Source organism: Phascolarctos cinereus, unplaced genomic scaffold, assembly GCF_003287225.1.
Source record: "Phascolarctos cinereus isolate Bilbo 61053 unplaced genomic scaffold, phaCin_HiC Scaffold_3;HRSCAF=262, whole genome shotgun sequence".
NCBI lineage: Eukaryota > Metazoa > Chordata > Mammalia > Diprotodontia > Phascolarctidae > Phascolarctos > Phascolarctos cinereus.
In genome coordinates, this window is record NW_027555736.1 from 142,237,966 (window position 1) to 142,256,645 (window position 18,680).

Sequence of the window (18,680 nt, forward strand, 5' to 3'; positions counted from 1 at the left end):
AACTGTGAACCACGGTAGTTTATTGGGATGATACAGTAAGTTGTTTGCAACCTGAACTTCTTTTTTATAGTATAGGCCAGAGGGTCAAAGAAACAGAACAGCCAGAGGGCTTCACGAAGCATTCAATACTTTCCAGTGTTGCTGGTAACAGATTGAAATGTAACTGGGAAATATTTAACAAAATAAATAAAAATACAATAAGACATAGATAATATTACATTTTAAGAACAGCACTTAACACAGTGTAAACACACTTAATAGGTACTTAGGAGGTCCTTAAATGTCTATTGATTGATTGGAATCAATGCACAGCCCAGAGGGAATCATATGTATGGATTAGTGGCAGCTTGTTTCTATTTGAAGAGAAGAAATTGTCCTTTCTTGAAAATTATCCTTCCTGGTTGTAGCCTTTCAATATTAAAGTTGAATCTGACCATCAACACTACAACTAGAACAGGCAATTTTCAGACAAAGAAATCAAAGTTACCTATAATCATATGAAAAAATGCTCTAAATCATTATTAGAGAAATGCAAATTAAAACAACTCTGAGGTAGCACTTCACACCTATCAGATTGGCTTCTATGACAGAAAATCAAAATAACAAATGGCAGAGGGCATGTGGGAAAATTGGGACACTAGTGCATTGTTGGTGGAGTTATGAACTGATCTAACTATTCTGGAGAGCAATTTGGACCTGTGCCCAAAGGATCATTGAACTGTTCATACCCTCTGACCCAGCAATGCCATTACTAGGTCTATATCCCAAAGAAATTAAAAAAGGAAATGGACTTACATGTACAAAAATATTCATAGCAGCTCTTTTTGTGGTGGCAAGGGAATGCCCATCAATTGGAGAGTGGCTAAACAAGTTGTAGCATATGACTCTGATGGAAAACTATTGTGCTACAAGAAATGACAAGCAGGATGGTTTTGGAAAAACCTGGAAAGACTTACATGAACTGATGCTGAGTGAGGTAAACAGAACCAAAAGATCATTGTACACAGTAACAACAATATTACACGATGATCAGCTGTGAATGACTTAGTTATTCTCAGCAACACAATGATCCAAGACAGTCCCAAAAGACTAATGATAAAGCATACTATCGCCTCCAGAGGAAGGACTGATATTGTTTGAATATAGACTGAAGCATGTTATTTTTCACTTTCTTTCATTTTTTCTTTTGTTTGAGTCTTCTTGTACAAAATGACTAATATAGAAATGTTTTACATAATTGTACATGTTTAACCTATATCTGATTGCTTACTGTCTCAGGGAGGGGGGAGGAAAAGAAAGGAAGCAGGGATAGAATTTGGTACTCAAAACTTTAAGCAAAAATGTGAAAAAATTGAAAAAAAAAAGATGCAATTACGTATTGAGATAATTTTAAGCACTGTCCTCAAAAAATAACTATATTTTTACTACTTAATAAAGTTAACCAGTCCAAAAAAAGGTTAAACAGTAAATTATATTAATTTCAGTGATGAGTCCAGCCTTGAAAATAGCCACTTGCCCATAGCAAAAAATAATTTTCATAGGTGAGGAGATGGAGCTTTATTTATTCTCCTAAAAGTTTACCTCTGTTAATAAAGGAAAACTGCTATTAAAAATACGCAAAATACAAAAGAAAGAAATAACAAGCAGGATTCTTTTAGAAAAACTTGGAAAGACTCACATGAACACTCCAGAGAAAGAACTGATGGAGTTCAAATGCAGATAGAAGTATACTTTTTTTACTTTCTTTTTTTTTTGGTCTATGTTTTCTTTTATAACATAACTGATATGGAAATGTTTTACATGACTAATCAATATCAAATTATATAATGGATATCAAATTGCTTCTCTTCTCATTGAGGGTGGAAGGGAGGGAAGGAGAGAATGTTAAACAAACGTTAAAAATTATTTTTAGATGTAATTTAAAAAAACAAAATATTTGAAATGTTTTGAAACATTACAATTATCCAATAATAACAATAACAACAAAATCCCCTACTGTATCTACAACATCTTGGTGAAATAGGGGAGTAGCAGGAACAACAGCTGTTTTGGATAGGTCCCTGGTTTCTAGTCCAGTCATTAATAAGGCACAACAAATAACGTTCAAATACCAAGTACTTCTGTTTGATGTTATCTTCCAAGCAGTGAACCTCTTACTTAAAAATTCTACATTACTAAAACGCAGGCATAATGATCTGTATGACAACCCCACTCCACAAAAAATATCTGGATTTAAGAGTGCCCTTGTCTGCTTAAAGCTGAGGTTTAGATATGTCCCCCAGGGCTCAAACCTAAGTATTTGCATAAGACTTCCTCATGGGTAGAGACAATGATCATTTGTGCAAGCAGAGTAATCACTCTCTCTACCAAAGAGGAGGGTCTAATGCAAATGCAGCAGCTAGGTACAGCTAGGTGGGGCAGCCAGGTGGTACAATGGCTAGAGCACTGGGCTTGCAAACAGGAAGTCTCATCTTCTTGAGTTCAAGTCTGGGTTTAGAGACTGATTAGCTGTGTGACCCTAGGCAAGTCACTTAACCCTGTTTGCCTCAGTTTCCTCATCTGTAAAATGAACTGGAGAAGGAAATGGCAAACCACTTGGGTATCTTTGCCAAGCAAATCCCAAGCGGGGTCACAAAGAGTGGTATACAACTGAAATGACTGTACTACAACAACAAAATGCAAATGCCTATGGTTTTTATATAAAACATATCAATGTTTGCATTAATAATTACTCATGGAATCATAGATCTAGACATGGAATGGGTCTCGGAGGCCATCTTGTCCACCTTCCTTATTTTAGAAATGAAGAACAGAAGTCCATGAGGTAACTGACTTGCCCAGGGAAACACAGGTAGTAAGCATCAAAAGCAATACTGGAGCCAATGTTCTTTACTGTATCACGTTGTGGTTATACAATGAAATGTTTATAACACAGACCTAGATGTATAGACCATGACAGCACTAGGATAATAGAAGCTTTTTAGAGAACGTGATTATCCATTAAGATAGGAGTATTTCAGAGAAACAGAATCATAGGATGAACTGACAACTGGGACAGGGAGCACCAGGAGAAGTAGCTCAGGCCGGTGCATCAGGAAAGGGAGAGATCCATTCTGGAAGATTTCTCTGGGTGGAAAACCAGGGGAGTGTTAGAAGGTTAGAGCTTAAATAACTGTGGAGGGAGAAATTCAGATCTGGAACTGAGGCAGTAGACTTGGAACCAAGGGATATCTTTGCTTTTTCACTAGGAGACCCAAGGGAGAGAGAACTATAACTCAGCCTAGTAGAAGATGTAAAAGGTGTGATAAGGAATCCGAAGGTTGGTGTAAAAGGATTATACCAGATGACCTGGAAATAAAAAAAGGTAACAGCCTACTAGGAGACTGATTAAAGAATGAAGTTATCAGGCTATTTCATATAATATGACTGTGTACCACACCTACCTGTATGTTATTAGTTTCTAACCACTCATACTACATGTAATGAGGTAACTGTACGTTCTAACTAGAAATCCTATTAATATTAGTTCACATTTTACATAGATTTTCAACATATAGAAAATGTTTTCCCCATGGAAAAAGCTGTAAGGGATGCAAGCACTATCCTTTTACAGTGGAGGAAATTGAGGCTAATAAGGTCACACAGCTAACTTGCAGAGCTAGAATTTGAACCCAAGAGGACTTTTGATTCCAGGTCCAGCACTCCTTTCATTCAGTAGTGAAAAGGAAGGACCACTCAGGCAAAACCATTAGAGAAAACTCTCCCTTTGTCCTAAAACCTTTGCGTGGTAGAATCAAAAAGTGTACCTAATAACATTAATGTAATAGAATACTCTAATGACAATTAGGTGGTATAATGGATAGAGTGCAGACATGGAGTCAAAAAGAACTGAGTTCAAATCTAGCCTCACACACTTAACTAGCTGTGTGCCTCTGGGTAAGTCTGTTTACCTCAGTTTCCTCATCTTTAATATAGGGATAATAGCAGCACCTACTTCCCCAGGTTGTTGTGAGGATTAACACAGTGCCTGACTCATAGTAAGTGATATAAAAATGTTAGTTATAACTTAGAAGCATGAAGGATACAAAAAAAATTTGGGTTACAACATAATGCAAAATGAAAAAAGCCTACCCAGATGACAGGGAAGATGACATAGTAGATAGAGTGCTGGACTTGGATTCATGAAAACCTGCATTCAAATTCTACCTTAAGTCATTGAACTTTGCTGAGCTTTAGTTTTTTCATTTTGCAAAATGAAGGACTGGGCTGGATATGACCACCAAGGTCCCTTTCAGCTCAAAATCTATGAGCTTATGATCCTAAAGATAGAGAGCATCGTCCCACTGTACAAAAGGAAAACTGAATGAAAATGAAAGACAAACATTGAATCCTCTTGGGGGGTTTAGTGAAGTGAATGAAAAGTGGTTATACTTTTGCCTTGAAATTGATTTGAAAATAAATAATTACTCAGAAAATGGCATTAGTTATATTAATAGTCAATATCTTATTGAACATTTAGTAAATAAAACATTTAATTTTTAAAAAGAATATGTAATTTTATTTTTAAATGGGTACCTAATAGGGAAATTGTCCAGGAAACCTATTTGGTACTTGCTCTGGACCTGCCAATCCTAGCCAGGTGAGGCTTGAATGTATTCTCCATGTTGATGAAGGACTATTTTTCCAGCACTGGAATAAAAAAACAAGAAAAATGCGGGGCATGAAAACCAAGCTCAGATTTTTATGTTAACAATCTAGCACAGCAAATAGCAGTAGACTGCTGGGGACTTACATCTCAGCATATAAGATTTCTTAAAACTTGAAACTGTTTGAAAAAATGAAGTTTAAATACATATTAAATACATAAATACATCTTTGTGCACACTTGGGATCATAGGTGATAGACAGACAGACAGATAGATAGATGACAGAAAGACAGACAGGTAGATAGACACAGATAGATGAAACAGATTATAGATAGAGATAGATGATAGAAAGATAAATATCTAGAAAGACAGATAAGATGATAGAGAGATAGATGATGGATAGAAAGATAATTAGGTAGACAGAGATACACAGACAAACAAGAGAGACAGACAGACAGGTACTGGAGAAAGGGCAATGTGGCAGGCAAGCAGAAGGAAGTGGAGTCCAGAGAAAGTCAAGGTGAGATTGAAGTAAAGCATGGATGGGGCCCTTCCTAAAATAGTAGTCCAGGGTAGAAAGAAACCAATAAGGAGAAGAGGGTCCAAGGGCAGAGGTTTCCCAGCTTGGTAATCATAAAATCATAGATGTAGAACTGGGAGGGAACTTGGAGATAATTCAACACATTCATTTTATAGATGAAGAAACTGAGAGCCAGAGAGATTAGGTGATTTACTCAAGGTTACACAGGTAGTAAGTGACAAAGCTGAGATTCAAACCCAGGTCTTCTGACTCCATATCCATCACTTTCACACAGTGCACAACACTGTGACATTTATTTATTCGATTTGTCATTTGTTTTCCTACACTGGTGCATCTGAGGATATGTGCATAACTGACAAAAAGGTAATTCAGGTTATCTGTAGGGAAGCTAATAAGATTCCACCCTGTGCATTACTCCATCTTTCTTCAATAACACCCGGTGACTACCCTACAGTGATTTATTAATCATCAACTTTATTGACCTTTGAAAAGATTTGTTACACAAGGGGGAAACCTCCCCTAAAAAAATCCAATAAGAGTTGGCAGCAAGGTGAGACTAGAAGACAACTAGGAGTCAGCTACCTTGAGTTCTAATATAGATTCTGCCAACTGACTGTGCCACCTGGAGTAAGTCATTGAATCCTGGAGTACTAGAGCCAGAAGCATCTAATCCAAACCCTGCATTCAGGGATGTAGCAACACTGGGGTACTTGGAAGGAAGATGGCCAGCCCCCAACTGGATACTCCCTCCATAATTCCCACCTTTGTGTATCCTATACCTAACTTTTTTTTCCATCTCAACCTGTGAGCTCATCTGGTGAGGAAATCAATCAATCAATCAAAAAGCATTTATTCAGTGTTTCCTATGGGCTAAGGACTGTGCTAAATGCTGTTATAAAACCAGCCACTTTGGACCCCACTGCCAGAAGGCCAGGTAGGTTAGATATCTTTCTACTCCCAGTGTTCTCTAGTACCGTTAAGGTAATCTGGGATCTCTCTCTACATTCTCTAGCCCTCCAGCCCTCAACAACGGTGTTCCCTTACAACATCACTAATGTGAAAATAGGTTTAATAGGAATGGATATGTATAGCCTATCTATATCAGATTGTGTGCCATCTTGGGGAGGGTGGCGGGGAGGAAGGGGAAGAAAAATTTTAAACTCAAAAGCATATGGAAGTGATTGCTGATAAATCAAAATAATTTAATTTTAAAAACCGACAATGGTGTTCCTTCAATTGTAGGGAGGTTGGTCTCCTTGCACCTGAGTTCCATTTAGCCATTAACAATCAGATTCCCTTTTATACAGAAATATTAACTTCAAAAAGTATAATTTTACAATCATACAAACTTAACCACCCCAACAGGTGGGAGACATAATCCACCTCCCCTTTTGCACCACCTCAGTCCCTAGGGAAAAGAAGGAGATTAAGTTCATCTCAGGCACTATAGAACACAATCCCAGTTCCAAGTTCAAACCCCACTAGGGCTCAAGTTCCAGGCACCCTGGCTTCTCAAGGCTTCCATGCCAGGTTGGCTGACTACACCATGCTGCTTACAATCCTGGCTCCAAGGTAGTCATGACTTAAATTCCTATTTAGTGGGGATCATCTGAAATTGAGGAGGACAAATAACATAGAATAGAGACAACCACCCCAGGCCCATTTCTGGGAGCTGGAATAAAAGGATGGATGGATGGAAGGAAGGAAGGAAGGAAGGAAGGAAGGAAGGAAGGAAGGAAGGAAGGAAGGAAGGAAGGAAGGAAGGAAGGAAGGAAGGAAGGAAGGAAGGAAGGAAAGAGGGGAGTTTTTTCCCTTTCACTAGTTCACTTCATGATACTCACGCTGTAGGTGAGCTGTGATCTTCACCCTCTAGATGAAGCAGGTAAGAGTGGCCAAAAGGGGAGTGTCAATGCAGGGCAAACAAAGATGGAGGTGGGAGTAGGGGGAGGAACAACCAGGCACAGTCTCACCAGTTTTAAAGATACAGAGGCTGTACCCATTAACAGGTTCAGGGACACAGAGGCCTCCATGTTGCACAATCTGGACATGCTCAAAAGGCACCTCAGGTGTCTTCTACGTAAGTGAACTGAGCATGCCCAGACAAACTCAAGTTTCATTGGAGATATAAAGAAAAAGAAACTGAAGTCTCTCTCTTCAAGGAGTTTATATTCTAATAAATTCCTCTACAATTGCTAATCAAAAATTTTACAAACTTTCATGTTTTAGAAAATTGTCAGGGATATTGAGAGATGATTTGCCCAGGGTCACAGAGCGAGTGTCAAAGGTTTATTGAAATTTGTACTGAGCCAGTTTAAGTGACCCCATTGTACCAGTCTTACCTGTCTAAGCAGTAAGTATCTTTGAGTCAGCACATGGCATTAATTAGTCTGTTAGCTGAGTCATCAGCTTGTCTGTGACATGCACTCTTGGTCCCCTTGCCCTATCTGCCAGTCTGGCCATAGTCCCATACATGTTCATCCCATCCTTTTGTCTCTAATCTCATTTCCTTATGATACAGCAATGGGGGAGAAGCTAAAACAAAATGGCCCGTCCCCTTTGTAAACATGTACCTATCAGGATTACCTTTCTTATCACATAGTGTTGTCTATAAAAACTGCCATGGTTTGAATCCCGCATTGGTCCCGGCAGCCATCCTGCCAATGTTTTCTGCCTTGGCATTCTTAATAAACTCCTTTTTAATTTTCTTTTCCTGAGCTTTGCCTCTTTTATTTGGGCAAAAGTCCAAAGCATTTTCCTTTGAACAACCTTAGAGATAGCCAAGTTTCTTCTGAAGGGCCTTTCATCCATGCCTATCACTAAAGGCAGGCTCACTCTACCTCCCTGCAAGGATGACCATTATCAGCACTGTTATTCCATACTATACCAGAAATGCTAGCTATAGTAATACAAGAAGAAAAAAGAAGTTGAAGATATTAGAACAGGCAATAAGGAAACAAAATTATCACTCTTTGCAGATGATATGATGGTATACTTAGGAGAATCAACTAAAAAAAAACTAGTTCAAGTAATTAGCAACTTCAGCAAAGGTTTCAGGTTACAAAAATAAACCCACATAAATCATCAGCATTTCTATATATTACCAACAAAGTCCAACAGGAAAAGATAAATGAGAAATTCATTTAAAATTACTGCAGACAATATAAAATGCTTGAGAGTTTACCTGTCAAGACAAACCCAGGAACTATATGAACATAATTACAAAACACTTTTCACACAAATAAAGTCAGATCTAAAGAACTGGATAAATATTAATTGCTCATGAGTAGCCAATACAGTAAAAATGACAATTCTACCTAAATTAATTTACTTATTCAACGCCATATCAATCAAACTACCAACAATTTTTAATAGAGCAAGAAAAAATAGCAAAATTCATCTGGAAGAACAAAAGGTCAAGAATATCAAGGGACTCAATGGGGGAAAATGTGAAGGAAGGTGGAATAGCAGTAACAGATCTCAAGCTGTACTACAAAGCAGCAGTGCTCAAAACAATCTGGCTAAGAAACAGAGTGGCGGATCGGTAGAATAGATTAGGTACACAATACATAATTGTAAATGACCATAGTAATCTAGTTTTTGATAAATGCAAAAGATCCGTACTTCTGGGAAAAGAATTCACTATGTGACACAAATTGCTTAGAAAACTGGAAAGCAGTTTGGCAAAAACCAGGAACAGTTCAATACTTTACATCATATACCAAGATAAGGTCAGAATTGGTACATTTTTGGGGTGGTTTTTTTTTGTAATTTTTTTTAAAACTTAAATACAAAATAAGAAAAAAGAAACAAACTTAAATCCTAAAATAATGCAAAATAAGAAAAAAAACATTGCCATGTGCACAGCAGAATGTGAGAGGATTAAAACTATATGAAGATAAATTTCCATTTTAAGAAAGCCTATATAATAAAAACTATGCATTGTGTTGAGAGCTGTCCATCTTTTCTTTGCTTCCTTGTAAGTTTTCTTTTGTTCTCTGCTATGCACTTTTTACTTGTTTTTCCCTCTTCCTTCCCTCCCTGCCACAGAAGGCTACAATTAAGCGTGAATATATTTATGCATGTATATTATATGCATATATATATACACATACATATGTACACACACACACAAAGATATGCATATATACATATACACACATATACTCATACATACACTTACACGTATACATACTTAGATATTGATGTTCCCAGTCATATATAGCCATATACATTCATATGCATCTATATAAGACCATACTATACTTATTTATCCTCTGTTTCTCTGAGGGTAGATAACTTCTTCCTTCATAAGTCCAAGTCTTTCCATATTTTTCCAAGTCCATCAACTCATCATTTTCTACATCTCAGCAATATTTCCACCTTATATTGTCTAGCTGTTTTAAATAGTCCATAACTATTCATATATAATGTTGATAAATATGGCTGACACATAGTGTAGTTTCTCTGTTTTTCAATTTTAATTAAATCTATTTTAGCCTTAACTTTGTCTGAGATTATGATTACCACCCCTGATCTTTTTTCCCTAACAAATTCTGCTCTTGATCTTCATTTTATGTTTGTGCATATCTCTTATTACCTATCCCTCCCGATTCCTCTACTTCACTTCTACCCACTATCTTTAATAGAGATTTAGCCCTTCTATTACTTAACCTACCCCCCCCAGGATCCCTCCCTAATCCTCCCATTCCCATTAATCTAAATACCCTTCTATATCCCACTTGAACTTATTCACCCTCACCCTCCCCTCTAAAGATCCCTCCCTTATCCTCTCTCCCCTCCCTATCCCCTTAGCATTCTCTTTCTGAATTTAGAAGCCTTTTATACTCTTCTAGATGTATATGTATTGTTTCCTCTTGAATCCATTCCCAATGAAAGTTTCCTGAACTACCAGCCCTTCTCCCCCAACTAATTCCTCTGTGATGGTTCTTCCTCTTGCACCTCATTTGTATAAGATAATTACTCTTTTTAGCTGTTTCTAAACAGTTTTATTTTTTAAAATCATATCATACTCAGATCTACCCCAATCTTTTTTTATGAACTACTCAATTACTAGTAACAATCTTAGACATACATCTTACATTTTACATACATAAAAGATAAATAGTCCGTCCTTATTGAATCCCTTGTAATTAGGATTTGGTATGTACCTTATATTTCTCTTGGCTCTTGCATGTCAAACCTTGTATTGAGTTCAAGTTTGTTTTTTTTAAACAAAATCCTCAAAGTCTGACAATTCATTAAATGTCTTTTTTTTTCATTTAGGATTATGTGTAGCTTTGGGGGTATGATATTTTTGGCCAGAACCCCAGTTCTTTTGCCCTTTGATATACAGAGCTCCAAGACCTGAAGTCTTTCAGTGTTGTCACTGCTAGGTCTAGTGTGACTCTAAGTATGGCACTGCCATATTTAAGTTTTTTTTTTCTTGTTGCTCATAATATTTTATCCTTGAGCTGTGGGTTTCAGAATTTGACTATGATATTCCTGTGTGTTTTCCTCATAGGATCTCTTTCAGGTGGTGATCAGTGGATTTTTTTCCTATTTCTACTCTCTCCTCTTGTTCTAATGCTTCAGGACAATTTTCTTTGATTATTTCTTGTATTTTTGTATCACGATTCTTTTTTTGCTCATAGTTTTCAGGTAGTCTAATTATTCTTATATACGGATACATATTATGTATGGGTACATGATTTAGACATAAAAGGTGATATCATAAGCAAATTAGGGAAGCATAGAATACTTTGCCTGTCAGATCTATGGATAAGGAAAGAATTTATGACCAAACAAGGGATAGAGAACATTATGGGATTTAAAATAGATAATTTTGATGATATTCAATTAAAAAGTTTTTATTAAAAAAAACCAATGCAGCCAAGATTAGAAGAAAAGCAGGAAGGGGGTGGGGCAGGGGGATTTTATAGCAAGTTTCTCCACTAAAGGCCTCACTTTTCTCAAATATTTAGAGAACTAAGTAAAATTTATATGAGTTATTCCCTCAACTGATAAATGGTCAAAGTATATGAACACGCAGTATTCAGAAAAGATAGAAAATGTTGGCAGAAAGGCTCATAGTAGGCTCTTAATAAATGTTTATTGACTGAATGACTGAGATAACAAATGTAAAGCACTACAAACCCTGAAGTTATATATAAATGCTAACTGTAATAACTGTCCTCATTTTATAAATGAAGAAAGTGAGGCTCATCAGAAAAGTTAACTAATTTCCCCAGAGTAACACAGACAGATTGTGTCTGAGACAGTACTAGAACTCTGGGTCTTTCATGATTCCATGTCTAATACCTTTTTCAGGATATCACGTTGCCTCTTTTGTAGAAATATATGCTATCCAACTATATCACTTGTATTCTTATATTGACATTAAGTGAACTGTGACACTCCCACTAATGTAGACATGACCTAAAGAATTGATGAACTAGGAGTCAGCAACCTATCACCTATTCCAAAATTACACACTATAGGGCCTCAGCAAAACTAAAGTAGGTGAATCCTGTCTGCTGCCCTGCTACCTTTCATACCAAGCCCCTTTCTTCCATATTGGTGGGTTCTCTCACTACCCACCCTTCCCATTTTCTGCTGGGTTCCTTTCCACTCCAACTCCCCTGAATATGTTTTAGTTAGATATTAACTAATTCCTTCAAAGTGTTAAATGTGAGCTAAGATTTTAGTTGATAGCTAAACCCTCATGCTGACAGCTGGATTGCCTCTAACCACTATTGAGCCCTCTTACCTTTGAATTCTCATAATATCTTCTTCATATTTTTCCCACTTAGTGATGAATTATACTTATTTGTGAATCTAGAACAGTCTTTCAATTAGATTGTAAACCTTTCCTATTCCCACCCACACCCACCCCCTACCTAGGCCTAGAAAGTAGTGATGGCTCTCACTGGTTGGTTAAATTGAACTGAATAAATCAGATGTGATCCACCTGTATTTTGCATTTTAAATGAAGACTAGGAATGGGAAGGAAGTGATTTCCTAGTCACCTTTACCTCTACAAAAGGAAGTAATTAAGTAGAGATTTGGCACCTCACCATTGAAAGATTATGTAGATGTAATGCTTTCAAACTTCGAATTTCTCCAGAGAGCTAAACCATGTCTCACATTCCAACTTTATTTTTTTGCACTAGGAATCTAATTGATACATCTGTATTTTGAGATTCATATTAGCATTAGAGTGAAAGTCTCTTAAAAATGTTCTCTAAGCCTTGTCCAGTCATTTCAGTAGGGTCTGACTCTTTGTGACAGCATTTGGGGTTTTCTTGGAAAAGATATTGGAGTGGTTGGTCATTTCCTTCTCCTCATTTGACAGATGAGGAAACTGAGGCAAACAGGGTTAAGTGACTTGCCCAGGGTCACACAGCTAGTAAGTGTCTGAGGCCAGATTTCTCTAAGCACCAACTTCAAAAAAATTAATGAGAAAGCTACTTAGGGGGAAATGGAAAACTCGAATTATTGAGATATGATTTGAAACTGTAACTGTATCCATCATCCCATGAGAGAAAAACAGCTTTGCAGGCTTGTAATTAGGACTTGGGAGCTCTAATCAAGCACTTGAATTTTTTTTTTCCCTCCTAATTCGTTTTCACCTAAACAGAAGCAAAATGAAAAATTACACTGGACTGTGAGCGATTTACCTTTTCTTTGCTTGGTAGAAAGATTGGATGGTCAAACATTCACAAGATAATGAATCCAGTGTGTAAACCAATGCCCTCTTAGCTGAACACAGATTAGAATTTTGACTGGCCAGGCTTCCTCTGGGAATCCCTAAGGGACAAGCTTTCGTGCAAATAACCAACCCAGAGGGAAAACGCCTTTTTAAAGGAACAACTAAAGTCTGTTTGGATAACCTTTGGCTGGAGGTGGAGGGGAGAAGTTCCACAAAATGATATCCTGCCTAGGAAGGGATTCTGAGAACAGAAATGAGCTATTGGGAAGGCATGTGTGAATAAAACAGATGTAAAAGGAACTCTTAGGATACCATTTAATAATTTTTTAATGCAACCATTCTCACCACTTTCCTGTGAGGCGTTTCCGTTATAATTATCTTTATTTGAATGATGGGGAAACAGAGCCAAGGAGAGACGTGATTTATCAACAATAGTAAGAAACAAAAGCACGAATTCCTGATTCTGAAGTCAGTTGTGTTAACCACCCAGTTTACTAGTCCCTCCCTTCCTTGTCCTCTGCCCCAACACCCTTAATTGCTACTGAAATTTTAAATGACCCCTGATTCTAAGCCTACTGGCCAGTCTCTGGTCTATACAGTGCCCCATGATTAATTACTCAATCAATAAACATTTGGTAACCACCTATTATGTGCCAGGAACTATGCTAAGTGCTGGGGGTACAAAAAAAGGCAAAAGACAGACCCTGCCCTCAAGAAGCTCAAGATCTACTGAGGAAAACAACAAAACTCAAATATATACAAACAAGCTATATGGAGGTTAAATAAGAGATAATTAACAGAGGGAAGGCATGCAACATCTACTTCTGCTTTGGGAAGAGTGTAGTGGAAAATGCACTGAACTTGGAGTCAGTCTATCTAAGTTTGTGCCTAGTCTGGACCACTTACTGTGGGACTGCTCTGCTCCCTTTGGGATTTGCAGACACAGGGCTTTGAGAAAAATTAGACTGGCTATTCAATGCACTTAACTTGAGATACCTCAAACAGGAAGCATAGGGATAGGAGCTGGGAGAAATATGACAACCAAGGAGAGCCTCGAAGGCATTGCCCACTCTTCCCCTAGACTAGAGCCACCACTGGGGCTGGGCAATTGGAGATTTTGGGGAGGAGAGGCAGGGAATTTGCCTTGGGACTGAAACATTTAAAGGAATGATAACAATCTGCCATATTCCTCTAAGAAAGAAGGCTAGGGCAGGGCCAGTGGTAGGCTGGTACCTGGAGAAATGGGGGTGAGGGGGATGGTATAGCGATGGGGTGATGGACCTATTGAGCAGGTAACAGGAAAGGGAGATAGAAGAGGAGAGAAGGGAAAGAAGACAGGGAACAGACTTCTGCTGGATGAGTTGTTTTTGTCAGTCAATTAATAAACACTTATTAAGAGCCTACTGGGGACCAAGTACTAGAGATATAAAGAAATGCAAAAAGACAGTCTTTGTTCTCAAGGAGCTCAGTCAGGCAAAGGCTTTTAAAAGTAACTGAACCCAACTCTGACCAAGTCTAGGGATTGAAAGGAAGGCCTGATCCCAGCCTAGAAAGCCCTTTGGTGAGCAGTACAGTGGTCTTGCAGCATATCTGGCCACCTAGCAAAAGGTAGGAAATAGCCTACTTCTCCCTCCCCTACAAAACACATTTGCCCTCCTAGACATTGTAGGGAGGCAGCTAAGTGGCTCAGTGAATACAGCACCAGACCTGGAGTCAAGAAGACCTAAAGTTCAAATCCAGCTTCAAACACTTAAAGTAGTGTGACCTTGGGTAAGCCATTTAACCCTGTTTGCCTCAGTTTCCTCATCTGTAAAATGAGCTGGAGAAGGAAATAGCAAACCAATCCAGTGTCTTTGCCAAGAAAACCCCAAATGGAATCACAGAGTCAGACATGCCTGAATAACAATAAGAAATTGTAGTAACAAAGGGCGGAGGGCTAACGGAGACATAGGGGCTGTGCCCAGGGATGGGCCCAAACCAGCTCAAATGGTTTCCTGGTTGTTACATTTTCATTGTGATCATTTACACCTCAGAAAATGGCAAACTATACATCTATGAACACTATAGGTCAGTGATGGATTATTGTTTTATCCACTGTCTAGACTTAGGAAAATAATGGAAAAATATTAATAATGCAGATTAAATTTTAAAGTGTGTTATATTTTTCAGAGATCTAATTGTTAAACACTTAACCAGCGCACCCTGGTCTTTGCCTTCCTTTGCATCCCCAACCCAGGAATCATTTTTCCCCCTTGAAGTGCGGTCGTTCCTGGTGTTATAGCAATTTTTAATTTCCTTTTTATTATTCAGGACTCAGGGCCATTCCTCTTGCAATTTTTGGTTAACTAAAAGTCAGTATATCAACCTCACCTCAACAAAAGCTGTCTTTAGGGATGTAAAAATTTACTTAAATGCCATAAGCTTTCCTTAGATAAGAAGCCAGAGGAAGAATCTCAACTGCTTCTGACTCCTTGGCAACATGTAAATCCTCCTCCTCGATGGGTCTATTTGTGAATCCTCTTCATGTACTTTAATCTGTAACCAGAATTAATTTACTATATAGAGGTTTTTTTTGACAGGTTTGTTTCCATACGGGATATAGGAGATTATGATTCTGTTTAACTAAATTTGTTCAACTTTTATGACATTGAAATAAGTACGGGATTACAGAGCTATCATCTCTTTTAACTTTTATGGCCTAAAAGAAATGCATAGGATTATAATATGTAAAAGTATTATTTCTCAGGGGGCAGCTAGGTGGCGCAGTGCATAGCGCACTGGCCCTGAAGTCAGGAGGACCTGAGTTCAAATCCAGCCTCAGACCAAACACTTGACATTAGTCGTGTGACTCTGGGCAACTCACTTAACACCAATTGCCTTAAAGGAAAAAAAAAAGAAAAGAAAAAAAGAATTACTTCTCAGTCACTCTGAGGTAATTTTGTCTATAAGAAACCTTGTCAGAATCTTCGTGACTGTTCAGATTTTCTCTGAGGTTTAAACCTACTCTTGAATATAATAATAAAACCACCTCCATAATTTCTACATTGTGGTAAATATGTATTTGGTAGTAGTTACTGATAGGGTGATGGGACCTGAACCCCTAAAAAGAAAAGACCACGTCTTTGAAAGCAACCCTGTAGTCCCTGAATTTTCCCACACATTTCAGCAGCCCAGATCACTGGCATCAAGCCCAAGGCATCTGGCTCAAGGGACTGGCCCATCCTAGCCCACCTGGATACTCAATAGTCCTTTCTCAGTGGCTCTGGCCAACCCCATTCTACTTAATAGCCCTTTCACTGGGGTTCTCAACCCATCTCAGACCACTTAATTCCTTTCATTGTCTGCCCTTGGGCCACCCCAGGCTATTTACCACTCCTTAATCCCATCCAGACCTTTTCACTGTCTTTTTTTTTTTAATATAAGTATCAAACTCACCCCCATCAAGGTGCAGATTCACTAGGAATCTAGCCCACTTCTATCTCTTTACTTTGACTGAAAGAAGGCTTGAGCGCTTGAGTTTTTTCCAGGCAGACTACCCCTATACCCTGACATTTCAAGGTTCCCAGCGACCCCAAACCATATCAGTTATCACCATATGAACCCAGAAAGGAGATCTTTTCACAATAACACTGGCTTCTCAAAATAATATATTAATAATATAGAATATAATAATAATTAAGACTGGGAATTGGGTAAGATAAAAATATGAAAATCAAGAGGACAGAAACATCTCATCATCCCAAGATAAACACTCCCTAAATTCAGATTAAAACAACAAGAAGCAAGCAAAAATTCTTACCTGGTCTTTCCAAAGGAATTTGGCCATAACAAAATGGCAATGGAGAGGCACCATGGTAGAACAGAAAGAATACTGAATTTGGATTCAGGGGATCTGGGTTTGAATCCTGACCATATTACTTGCCACACACTACTATGTGACCTATACAAGTCACTTCTATCTAGGCCTCAGTTTCTTCATTTTATCCCTTGAATCTTTGCTAGTCTGAGCTACTTAAACTTTGTGGGCTAAAGTTGGACAGATTGTAATGGGCTTGGGGCCAAGGCAATCTTGGAAAAACTAGGGAAGTCCCCTCCCTATTTATTCAGTGTCCTGAGGCACTGAAAGGGTAGGGGAGAAGAAGGGAATATTTATATAGTGCCTACTGTGTGCCAGATGCTATGCTAAGCACTTTTTCAAACACTATCACATTTAATCCTCACAACAACTTGTGAGGTAGGTGTAGCCATATTTTATATAGTGCAGGAAAGTAAGGCAGATGGAGATTAAGTGACTTGCCAAGGGTCACATAGCTAGTAAATGTCTGAGGTCAAATTTGAACTCACATCTTCCTGACTCCAGGCCCAGGGCTCTTAATCTCTGTGCCATCGAGTTGCCCTGGGGGTCAGCGCTTCTGTCCTCCTGGAAGGAGGCCAAATTTCAACAATCTGGCTATGGACACCTTAGAACTTTGACTAGACTGAAAGTATGGAGAACAAAATTCTAACACTGTTTGGACACTTGCACTGAATCTCTGTCTCCTTCTCCATAAAATTAAAGAGTTGGAAAAGGTAGTTTCACAGGTCCTTTCCAGCTGTGTAAGCCTATAATAATTTGACTCCATCTCTGGTCCCCTCAGCTATTAGTGCCTTCAGCTCCAAGATTTCTTTGTGTTTGCTTTATATATTTTGTATATATCTATACATGTACTCATTTCCCTTGTTAGAATGTAAGATCCTTGAGGGCAGGGACTGTTTCTCTTCTGTCTCAGTATTCCCAACTACTAATATAATTACTGGCACATAATAGGCGCTTAATAAACACTTAATTGGCCTTAACTCAGGAGTCCTGAAAGAAGTCCCCCACAGTAGAGTCTTGAAAGGAAGACCCAGGAAGCTTGGAGACAGGAATCAGGAGCGAGAACATTCCAGGCAAGGGAGATGAAATGTGCTGAGTACATATTTTTCCAACTGGAGAGCCAATTATTAAACATTTGCTGAGGTGCAAAAATTCCTAGTTGCTGCTATAATCAAATCCCCCCCCCACTCAGGGAATTAGCTGAAAAGAGCAATTAAGGAAGAATGAAAAAAAGAAACAACTATGGGTATTTCCAGAATCTCAACTGTGATGATTTCCCGGGCCAATGTAGGAGAAGGTAACCCATGGGGAGATCATCTTTACACAAAGTTCTTATCACTCCTCCCAGGTTCAGTGGGTGGGATTCCTGGGTCTAATATCACTCCATACATTGTCTCAAGTTGAGAAGACATAATGTGTTATTTCCTTCTATTAGAATGTAAATTGCTTAAGAGCCAGAACTGTCTTCACTTTTATATTTATATCCCCAGCACTTAGCATAATTTTTTTCTTCTTTCATTCCTGGACTAGGGATTTTCCAGAGAACAATTATACTCTAACAACAATATCATAAAAGTAGTCAATATTGAAAGACTTAGGAATTCTGATCAACACAATGACCAACCATGATGAAACAATAAACTTCTCCAGATAAAGAGGTAATGCGCTCTCTCTCTCAACTCCCTTTCAATCTTGGGTTGGGGGGACATAGGTAATGTGGGAAATTTGTTTTGTATGACTGTACATATTTGTAATAGGTTTTGGGTTTTTTTGCTTTTTTACTGGGTGAGAAAGGTGAGAGGAGGGAAGAGAATTCAGAACTGAAAATAAAATAAAATTGAATTAAAAAGTAAAAAAGAAGACTAGGGGTTTTATGAGGAAGGGTGGGAGTCATTAGCAAGATCTCACTGCCCTCCTTGATGTCACAAG

At 38.2% G+C, this 18,680-nt stretch overlaps 1 long non-coding RNA gene across 1 annotated transcript in view; it reads right to left on the reverse strand.

Moving 5' to 3' along the window:
- LOC110195750 (uncharacterized) overlaps positions 1-18,680 on the reverse strand; it is a 27,218-nt gene continuing 8,538 nt past the window's right edge. Inside the window, exon 2 of the long non-coding RNA XR_013485329.1 lies at positions 1-4,689. This is a non-coding gene — a long non-coding RNA (uncharacterized LOC110195750). The remainder of the gene's footprint in view (positions 4,690-18,680) is intronic.